Source organism: Nycticebus coucang, chromosome 13 (genome assembly GCF_027406575.1).
Source record: "Nycticebus coucang isolate mNycCou1 chromosome 13, mNycCou1.pri, whole genome shotgun sequence".
Taxonomy (NCBI): Eukaryota; Metazoa; Chordata; class Mammalia; order Primates; family Lorisidae; genus Nycticebus; species Nycticebus coucang.
Window position 1 is genome coordinate 54323909 of NC_069792.1, and position 12047 is coordinate 54335955.

A 12047-nucleotide genomic window follows, 5' to 3' on the forward strand; every position below is an offset into this window, starting at 1 on the left:
TGTGGCTCAAGGAGTAGGGCACCGGCCCCATATACCAAAGATGACAGGTTCAAACCCAGCCCTGGCCAAAAACTGTAACAACAACAACAACAACAACAAGTTTTCTTTTGAAATCCAGAGGATTGGAGTGGAACTTGGGATAGCTAGGAGTATAGGAAGATGTCAAAGCGATTTTCACAAAGGGTGAAATACTTTATCTTGACATTGAGGTCAAAGGGGCGGAATGCATGTGACAGGGGAAATTTCATGGGCCATACCCTGGAAAGCAATAGCTTGTTTAGGAAAGAAGTTAGTTCAGTGTGGCTAATATTATAATAGGAGTCAATGGGAGTAGGGAAAGAATGATAGAGGGAAAGGCTGACAGATAGAGGATAAGTTTGGGGTTACAGTCTGAACCTGACAGTGGAGATAAGTTTGGATGATGATGAATCATCTACCACAATTTTCTGAATGTTTTATTTCCCTACCACTGTGAGTTGTTTTGTGTATTCTACTTTGGAGAACAGTTTCCCAGGGAATGAAGACCCTGTTGGAAGAAATTTACGCTTTGTTTTTAAGGAAACAGAGACAGTTTGATTCATGTTAAGGCCCTTTTTGTACTCAGTAGAGAAACTTGCAATTACAATCCATTATGAGAAAGAGGAGGATATAGTGACTGTGATTTTTGAAGATATTTATCTAAGGTTTCTAAGCAAAGAACAGACACAATAAGATATGTAATTTGGAGAATAAAACAAACAAAACACCACTCTCAAGGAGAAAGATGTATTGAAAGGGAATGAAATTAAAGACTCATTTGAAGGTTATTGCAGTAATTCAGGTATGCGACAATATGGTGTGAATTTGAGTAGTGATAGAGAAAATGAAAAGGAAGGGGCACTGCAGAAATATGAGGGTCCAAAAACCCTTTGATGACTGATTGGATTTGAAGGTGAAAGAGAGAACAGCCAAAGACCCTTGGAACCTTTATCCAGTTTGGGGATTTGAGGAGTTGTTGAGATAATCATTTACTGATGTACAACAAACCACTCCAAAATCCAGTAACTTAAACAACAATTCTTTAGTAAGCAGGTGACTCTGTGGGTCAAGTGAAGTTCTCCTGGTGCACTTTGGGTGTCTCTTTGTGATTTTGCTTCGGGCTTGTCCTTTGAGGCAGCACATCGTGTGACTGCAGATCCGTGGGTCAGGTGGGGCAACTTTTCCTTATACTTAGTGTATCTCTCATCCTACCTGTGTGATGTGCTAGCCAGGGCATATGCTTCTCACAACAAGGGCAGAGCTACAAGTTAACAAAAAGGGATAATGTGAAGTATTCTTCCATTTCTGGCTGCATGTCACTGACAAAAGGAAGTCATATGCCTATTTCCAAGGTGAAGAGATTAGAAGATTCACTCAACTCACAGTGAGGTCATGACCAGATGCTAGGATGATCAAGAATTGGACACAGTAATGGAATCTTCCACATTGTGGCACCAACACACATTTTTTAATGAAAGAAATTTTTGTGAAAAAAATCTTTAAGAAACAGAAAATGCTTTGTTTTGTTGTACTGTATCTATGGGTACTGATGAATGAGTTTGGAGCCTGGAGAATTAGCTGAAGGATAATTAAACTTAAATAGCCTGTTTTAAATGAAGAACTATCACTCTCTAGGTTGTTTGCACTGGACTGCTTCCAGGCAAGCCCTCTGAAAATTATTTTCAGCCACTAAAATCAAGAAAGGAGGCATGGGAATTCAGTCTGGAATGAAGAAGCCATCAAGAGGAAATTATCAAGTTCTCTAAATTAAATCTTGTACTTATTTGGTGAAAATAATACTAATGTCATGGTTAATTTGGTTAGAGTAGCAAATTTGTACTATTTTAAGGTTATCAAAATTCTAATCTCTTTATGTTTTAAAAACATTCAGAATGTTTAGGGCTTCTAGACTATAATGATGATGATTTGAGTAAATATGAAAATATATATAACGTTCATATAGTCTATGTTGAATTTCATGATATTACAAATATACATTTTGACACTTCAAGAAGAACTAGAGCAAGTGCTGAATTTTAAGACCTTCATATCTGGCCCTGTGTTGCTGAACAATTTAATTTTTTTTTTTTTTTTGAGACAAGGCTTTTCTCTGTTGCCTGGATTAGAGTGCAGTAATGTCATCATAACTCACTGCAATCAACAGTTTATGTTCTGTAAGAATTGCTTTTGAGGTTGGTTAATATGTTACCTGAGAGATCAGAGATATAGAAATTACTGTAATATGTTGGTAAAGGGGAGGATGCAAATGAACATGTCCTGTAGGTGAAAATGCCATTAAATTTCTTAACTTTTTATGTATATGTCTATCGCAGGAAATCATAAAATAGAATACTTATAAGCAATGTCAAAAACCTGCATAAAAACCATAAAACACAAAAACAGAATTGAAATAATGTAAAAGCATATCTATTTTTTTTTGTTGAAAGAGAACATTGAGAAATGTCAGTTCTAAGTTTATCATACATTCAATGCGATGACTATATAAATATCATCATATTTTGTTATGGACCTGGACAATAGACTATAAAATTTATTTGGAACATCATAAAATGCAAGAGCATCCAAGAAAATACTAAAAAATAGGAGCATCGAGGGGGAGTAAACCCTACCAGATTAAAATATATTTTGAAGTCTTTATGATTAAAACAGCATATGTTTTCTCATGCATACAGACAGATAAATTAATGTAACACATACAGTTAAAAATAGATTCAATGTTACATATGGAAAGTTTTTTGAGATAAAGCACTATCTCAAATTAGTCATGGAAAAATAGAATTTTTATTAATTGATGTTAAGATAGCTAGATAATCATAATCATATGAGAAAATAAGATTAGAACAAACTCATTCTATACATTATTCTAAGTTATATATGGAATAAAAGATAATAATGTAAATGATACATATAAATACTAAAAGCAAACATAGGGATGTCTTCTGTAATCTGGGAGCGGTGTAGTCTTTCCTAACTGTGACTCAAAATTCACATGTAATGAGAAAAGGATCGATTCATATTATTAAACGAAATCAATCAATGAACCAAACAAGAACCTTATGTGGCATAAAGAATAAAATGTAAGCAATCTATAAAGAAAAATGCCAAATTTGAAAAAAAAAATAATTTGAAACTACTTTCACAGTGAGGTTAATACTACTAATATATGATAATAAGAGCATCTGAAAAGGAAGAAAAAATTGAAACTTCATAGAGAAGTGGGCCAGAATTAGAAAAAACAATTCACAGAACAAAAGTATGAATAATTCTTAAACATATGAAGAGATGTTCAACTTTAGTCACAAGAGAAATGAAAATTAAAAATTCACTGAGATACCATTTGTAACTTGCCAATTAGAAGAAAATCCAAAAATTAGCAACACAACATGCTACTAAGGCTGAGAGGGGAAAACGCACTTCATATATTATTGATGGGAATTTGACAACATCCAGCAAAATTCTACATGCATTTATCATCTGGCCCAGAGATCTTCTAGAAATAGATTCCAACAATACAGTAGCAAAAGTACAACAATTTATTATATCATTACTTGCAATAGCAATGAAAATATCCTGAATGTCTATCATAAATGGAACCAATTGACTAGAGCACAGTATATCCATACAACAGAGTATTTAAATGCATCTGCTTAACACTAATATCTCTATAAACTGTTAGCAAATGATTTTCAAGGCTCATTAAGTGCAAAAAAGCACCATAGAGAAAGGTGTATGTAGTATACTGTGTATCTCAGAATTTTTATAAATATATATGTATTTTTTAAAAAATTAAAGCTGTAAGGACAAACCTTAAAATCAGTTCAATAGTTACCTCTGGGGGAGGGGAGTAACATGGGGAAGAGGACAGAGATTGAAGCTAGACTCCTCCGAATATACTTTATTTGGTTGAGTTGGGTTTGGAACTATGATTTATATGAATATATGACAAAGTTAAAATGAAAACAATAAGGAGTCTTTAAAATTTAAAAGCAAGATTAAATGATTGAAATAAACTATGTTGAGCTGGTAGCTTAATTGAAATCTGAGAAATTGTTTCAAGTAACTTTAAAATTTAGTTATTTACCCATACATACTTATTGCTAGTTCCCTAGTGGATATATCCCAAGGCTATCCTAAGAAAAAACAAAAGCAAACAATCAAAAAAAACCAAAGGTTCTCAGTAACCTTTTGTTTATTATGTTGAAATTATTGTAATGTGATACACACACAATTTAGTACATATATGTACACTATATGTGATACACAAGCCAACTAACCAAGTTAAAAATATTAAAAATTTAAGACCGTCCTTCTCTCCTTTCCTTCCTGCCATCCTTCCTTTCTTTTTTACTTTTGCCTCTGAAGACCTAGGGACAATATCTAATCTAAAACCAAAGAGGATTCCTAGTCCCCAGACTGGCCTATACAAATAATATATGCCTTTCCACTTAGTAATAAACTTCTTAAACAAACAGCTGACTCCAAGTCTGGGCACTGAGTTTTAAGATGGGCCTAAAACATCTTGTTGTACCAGAAAACAAGGAAGCTAACAAAAACAGCTGGGGTTGGGGTGGCGCCTATGGCTCAAAGGAGTAGGGCACTGGCCCCATATACCAGAGGTGGTGGGTTCAAACCTGGCCCTGGCCAAAAAACAACAACAACAACAACAACAACAACAACAACAACAAAAAATGGGGTTGTGTGTCATGAGGACTCAGGAGCCAAAGAATAGATGAATTATAATATCAATAATTATAATAAATATACTTTTATGAAACATGAACCAAAACATTATTATACTTGAAAAAATGTTAAACAATTGGGAATACATATATTAAATGACACTATGGAGAGACAATTAGCAAATTCTATAATAAGGAAAAACCTACAGAAAAAAAGACCAAGATTTCTTAAAAAATAATTTGCAAGGAAAAAACCCTGAGCAACACACAGATTAAAGGAGATTTAGGAGAACACATCAGGTGAATGAAAATTGTGGGCCTTGTTTGAATCCCAATTAGAACAAAGTGATTATAAAAAAAGAATATTTATGAGGCTAACTTTGAAAAGTTTGAACACTGACTGGATATTTAATGTCAATAGAGAATTTGTGTTAATTTTCTAGGTGTAGATAATAGTATTTTAGGAAAGTTAATGATGCATTCTGAAATATGTATGAAATATGCATGAATGACATATCTAATATTTGCTTCAGCATAATCTGATGGGGTGGAGGTGGGGGGCAAAATTGGAAGTTACTGGTGAAATAAGAGTTCATTTTTGTTATAGCTGGAATGCAGGAACATGGGGCATACTATGCTCTCTACTTTTGTGTGTGTTTGAAATCATCCATAATAAAATGTTAAAAGAAGATAAAATGCCATTGAAATGATCCTTTTTCTCATGCTACCAGATCAAATAAAACTGATGATCATATTTTAGTTTTACACTCAATATAATCAGCAGACAATAAGATGACATAAAGGCCTTAGATGCAAACTGAGTTGCATGCTACAAAATAGTGAGATGGTTCAAATGTCTATGAAGCTTTGAAAAGTGCTGCCTGGCTTTTGTAGAAGTAGCTTGAATATCTTTAACATTACAAGTTAATATGACTTACAAGAAGTTCTCAGAATATTGTTATTGGGTCTCTGCCATGAAGACACAGGTGACAGGCGTATTCACCCAGAGAGAGATGAATAACAATAGTGCCAATAGTTAATTAATTGTTGAATCAGGGGAGCAACCTAGTGGTATGGTTAGGAGCAAAGGCTTTGGAATTAGTCAGACTATTATTCATTTTTCATCATTCACTCTTTACTATTCACTGTGTGAATGAAGTTTACCATTAGTATCCTCATATGAAAATTAGGGCAAATAATGCTTACTGAATAGGTTTATTATAGGGATTATAGGACTTATAAGTATATGTATATACTTATGTACTGCCTGGTACATAAGAAGGGACTTAATCATTATAATAATCCTTATTGATATTACCAGTTGGTTATGATTATTATCTAAGAAGCTGAAGCAAAATCCTAAGCTCAAAAGAGCAAAGCAGAAAAAATATCTAAAATTCTATGTGGAGTATATGACTTTTGGGTCATTGACAACAAGTGATATTTTGTATTGTGTGCTGTGCTAGAGAAGCTTCAAATGTCTTCTTTTCCAAGCTTCTCTTACTTCCCAGCTTGGACACCTTGGCCTCTCAGCAGATAACTAAGAAAGACTTGTCTTTGATGGAAATAGACAGCTTGCATGCGGTGGGTCTTAAATATTGGCTAAGAAAGACCTACCCTGTTGCCAAACTTCTTACCATGTAGTCTTTGACTAAATATGCTACTGGTAAAAGAATTTAGCAACCACCCATTTGTGTTACTTTGTTTGCCTTGTAAATAGAAGTACAGAGATATACAAAAAGAATAAGTAATGGTAAGTGTATGTAAAGAAGGGAAAGATATAAAATTATCAGATGTGATCAGAGGACATTTCCCAAAGTAGATGACATGTGAACATGATCCAGAAGGATGAGGGGTAGTTTGTCAGGAAGACAAAGTGAGGAGGACAATCTAGTAAGAGATCACAGAACACAGAAAAGTATGGAGATAAGTTCTCCAGACACGTGGGATAGCACAAGATGAGCCTAGGAAGGTGGCTGAGAATACCTCTTTTTAGAGGACTTTTTCTGCCTTAGAGTTTGTCCTTTATTTTCTTGGCATCATTGAATGTATTTTTAAGATGGGTGTTAGTCATGTTATAGCAATGATTCAGAGAGCTACCTGATGGATGTCTGGAGTAAAGGACATCATAAGAAAATAAAATTATGGAGGTAAGTTAGAAGATGTTGAAAATATTCTAGAGGTGAGATTTTATGTACATTTGGTGAGCTAATAGTATTTGTAGGGAGGTGGTGACAAATCCAAATTTAAAAGATACTTGGAAAGAAGAATTTTATTTATCAAGATAGAGTATAATTGGGTAGACAGATACTTTGAAAGTGGATATGTCAAATTTGAGGTACACATATTTCCTTTATTGCCATACATGTCATGACCTAACTCACTGGTGAATTGGACATGGAAAGCTGGGGAAGGATTGGGTTGGATACTGACCCACACTATTCAAATGGGATTGTGAAGAGCAAATCAGAGAGAGCAAGGGGTATCACAGAGGGAGCTTTTTGAAGCACAAAGCACCATACTGAAGAGGATAAATCTAAATTATGTGGGTCAAACTTATGCCTAACCCAGGCTGCAGTATAAAGTGCTCTGGGAAAATCATGTTCTCTATTATCAGGTACAATCTGAATTCACAGAGAGAATTTAAGAGATTCTTAGAAGAAAATCAAGGTTAACCTAGAGGGACAGATGTCCTGACTAGGATTCTATCACCTAGGGATACACACAGAAGCGCTGAATTCAAGAGGTTGGATGATGGGCCAGTTTGTTACTGAGTTTCACCCGAGGGAGTCAGTAGGGGCACAGGAGAGCATGTGTTCACAGGTGATCCACCCACAAGCTCTCAGACATATGCAATGATTACTTCTCCACTTTGGTTGCAAGTGTGAGTGAACCACTAATATATCCTGCCAGCTTCAGGTCCCACTTATTTTTATTTTATTTCATTATTCCATTACTTTAATTCAGACTGATTAAAGGAGACAATAGGAGGCAGAAAGCAATTGGAACCACAGTCAGAAAGAGAGGGGTTGGTTGCTAGATCCCAGAGAATTTCTAATCACAGGTTAAGGAGTACTGATGATCCATTTTAGTCAATGGACATTTTTGAAGGAATTTGCTCATAGATTGTTTCAATGTTAGAGCATGTGCTTAGAATATTGATTATAAAAGAAATGTGAGATTGCAGATAGGGTGAACAGAAACTCTCCCAAGAGGAATTTGAAGAAATGCAGCATACCAATAGACTGTCAGGAGATCTATGTAGCCACAAATCAAGCTGGTGACAAAAGATCTGAACAAAGCTATTTGTGGAGGAGCCGAGAGTAAAATTGCAGTTAATGACAAATCCTGGGAGCAGAGGAGTGGAAATGACTACTGATTGCAGGCTTATACCATCAACCCATTGAAGTAATTTGTTTGGAACCTCTACAAACTCCATGACCTTAGGGCATGCAACATAAGGCCATCTTTGGTGAACCTACCTACTGTAAGACCTTTTGGTATTTAAATACATAATCTTCTTGGAGGTGGTCCAGGTTTTCAGAAGAATTTTTCAATAGAGTGCGCAATATTATAGTGAGGTTCTAGAAATACGTCCATTTAGATGGAGAAGTGCTAAATACACCCTTTGCATGTTCTAACGTTGGGGACCCCTTGGTAGTAGCGCATGGGGCATTCGATTGCTTCAGCTTATGGAGAATAGGACAAATGAAGGTGTAGAGATTCCTTAAACCTTATTTTCCATCAATGTTTTCAGCATTATAACACTTTGCTAGAATATTTATATTCAGTTTTCAACACAATTTCTGTACCTTCCTTCTCTTAGGATGCTCACATAGAAATGGAGCAGGGAAGATCCAAAAAAAAGAACTCAAGCAGTTCAGAAATGACAGTATCAACCAAGTTGCTTCATGTGGACATTGGAAGAAGGTACTTTGATCTGACTCAGTACATTCAGATCATTTATTCTTCTCTAGCCTTGGCATCAGTCCATGCAATAATTAAGTCCAATTGTAAAAATAAAGCAGTAATGAGCAAGGAGCTGGTTGCCAGAAACTCTTGGATGGACTCTAGAGTCAACCTTTGGACTTGGGCGGCCAAATCTTTATGTAAAAATCTAATTAGCTATTGACATCTAAGCACATTTTTAGGCCACTGAGAGACAAATAATGCTATAATGATGGTCTGAACATACTCTAAGAAAACATTACAGTGAAAATGCAAGGGAGCAACATGGACAGTAATCCACATTTATCCAGTGCTGTGTAATATAGAAAATGATGACAAAATATTCCTAGTTTTTTTTTTCTTTTTTTAGAGACAAAGTCTCACTTTGTCGCCCTCAGTAGAGTGCCACAGTGTCACAGCTCACAGCAACCTCCAACTCTTGGGCTTAGGCGATTCTCTTGCCTCAACCTCCCAAGTAGCTGGGACCACAGGTGTCCACCACAATGCCCAGCTATTTTTTTGTTGCAGTTTGGCTGGGGCCAGGTTCAAACCCGCCACCCTCAGTATATGGGGCCAGTGCCCTACTCACTGAGCCACAGGTGCCACCCTATACTCATAGTTCTAAAAAGTAGAGAATCACTGTTCACAAAGGAAGAACATTATGTAATTGATAAATAATTGAAACTGAAGTTCTTCACGGCTTCTATTGACCTTTTAGTCAGGAAAAATGAATGCTTTTAAATTAAGCTAAAGATTTTCGTAAGTTTGTTTAATTCTTTTGAAGGAACTACTTGGAACGAATGTGACAAGAACCCTTATCGTCATTGGTGGGAGATCTGCCAGTTTCAGGACATGAATAAAATGTCTAATCTGAGATAACCAATGCTGTCGGAGATTATTTCCAAAGGTATAATCATCTTAAAGTTGTATATATAGTGATAGACTTCTAAAGTGAGACCACCCAGCTCTAACACATCTCCACTATTCCTCTAAATAGGGCAAGTTACTTGATTTTCAGTCCTGTAGCTCATCTATAAAAAGGAACTGATGTTACCTCATAGGATGGTTTTGAGGATTAAGTGAAATGCTTAGAATCATGCCTCGCATATAGTAGCCCTCAGTATGTTAGCTGTCATTATTATTGCATGATAATAACATTAAATATAGGTTAGAGTGGTCATGGATTAAAGAATAAGTAAGAAGGGCATACTGCAGGGTGTATCTGCCACGTATCCACCGCAGTGGCCTGTAAGCTACTTTTCTCTTATATATGATTAACTAAAGAGTGACACTTGATCGTCCTAAGTTCATGATATCTAAGATATCTTCCAAAGTCAGAAGCAGGGAAGATAAATAAATATGTGAGTCTAAAAGAAATATAAGACAAAGGTATGATTAATTACTAGGCAGAATTAGATGCCACTTAGAAAATTACCATGACATGACAGAAGAAACATCCCAGCAGGAGTGAGAGATCGTGGATCTCCCTCCTGACTGGACAGACATCAAGCCTCTAATCCTGGACACCATGTCTTATTCTAAGTGAAATCCTCCAGGCCTGCTACAGTGTCTGGTTCACAGAGGGCACTCAGGGATTGCTAAACAAATGAATGAATGAACCAAATATTTAATCTCATGCTAATCACAATTTATATGGATCTTAGCTTGAATTTTTTCTTTTATTCTTAAAATAATGGGGTTGTGCTAGTAATCTTTAAAGTTCCATAAGATTTTCATATATCGACTATCTTAGAAAAAAATGGGGCATCTTCTGAGCATCATGACTACTGTATAGAGCAGTGCATCTCAAACTCTACTGTTCATACAAGTCATCTCATAACCTTGTTAAGTGCAGATTCTGATTCATTCAGTATGGGAGGGACTTAAATTCTGAGTTTCTAAAAAGTCCCCATGTGATACTGATGCTTCAGCTCTGTAGACCACATTTTGAGTAGCAAGGATTTAGAAATCCTCACTTAGATTACAAAGCATAGGAAAGAATGCCTTAAGACAGATACATTACTATATGAATTCAGAGGAGGAGTAGAGTGTTCTTGTTACCTGAAAACTCATGAAATACATGACATTTGATCTTCAGTTGAAGGGCGGGCAGGGTTTGTGACAGCACATTATAATTTGCAAACTATTTTTCATTTCATGTTTTAGTAGTTATTTATAGAGACCATACAAACTCTTTTAAATCTCACAATAATCAAAGAAATGGACATACATTTTGAGCTCAATTTTACAGAGCAGGAAAAAGGACTCAAAGACCCCAGTGATGTTCCTAGCCAACAAATAGCAGTGTGGGGCTAGCATGCAAGTCTTCTGAATTACCTTCCGCACTTTTGTTTAGGCACTTCACACATCCTCTAGATGAAGCTGAGCCTACAGTGCTACGAACTTGTCGCTTGTGAAATTTGGCAGAAAAATATTGCCATCAGAACTGATGAAGCCACTTGAGCTATTTTCCTTCCTACCAGCCATTGTCAAGATTCAATCCTACTTTTGCAATTTAGGATAAAAGGAACAAAATCAACAGGCTCTGAAATATCCATTTCCCATGGAAAGAAGTATTCACAGAAATACAAGTTTACCTAATATCTATAAAACCATGAGTTTGTCAAAAGATTTGGTCTCCAGTCCTTCCTTCACTAACCCACATTGATAGCTAGGCAGTTGTTCTAAAATTTTGAAGAGGTTTTGAATTTCATGATGGTATATTTTTCCTCTCAGCATTCATGAAGTTTAAAAGCATAGAGATAAATATGTCTGAAAAAACGTCAGACATGAACAATGTATTAGTAAACCAGCTTAGCTCATGTATTTAGGCATTATTTAAATTTTAATAAATGCTATCTTCAAAACACCTTGGCTGATTGATCTCAAACGGCTTTATCTCTCTAGACATTTACTAGAATAAGTACAATGTAAATTTATACTTTAATTTTTCCCTATAGTTCCAGGTAAAATTTTCCTAGAAAATGAGAACACTTATATTAATTCTCACAGAGGCAAATAATTCTCTTGTCCTTTGCTTGGTTCTAAAGTTAGTTCCTTGAGTTGCCCATAGACAGCATCTCTGAAAAACAGCACATTTGGCGAGCCCTATATATTAAAAATAGCCAGGGCAGAAGTTGTAAGCCTCTGTGTTTGTAGTTCAGCGGCCTAGAGCACTTAAAAACATGCATTCGATCCTAACTTCTAACGGTCTGGTATTTTTTATTTGTACCAATTCCACTTTTGTGGTCTTGCATGTAAAAAATAATTTGAGCAGCTTCTTCAGAAGTTGAGAAAAATCTTCTATCCTTACAAATGCTCTCTCAAGCAACAGGGATGGTACCACAGGCTTTGAGACAGATGGTAGCCAATCCAAATTCA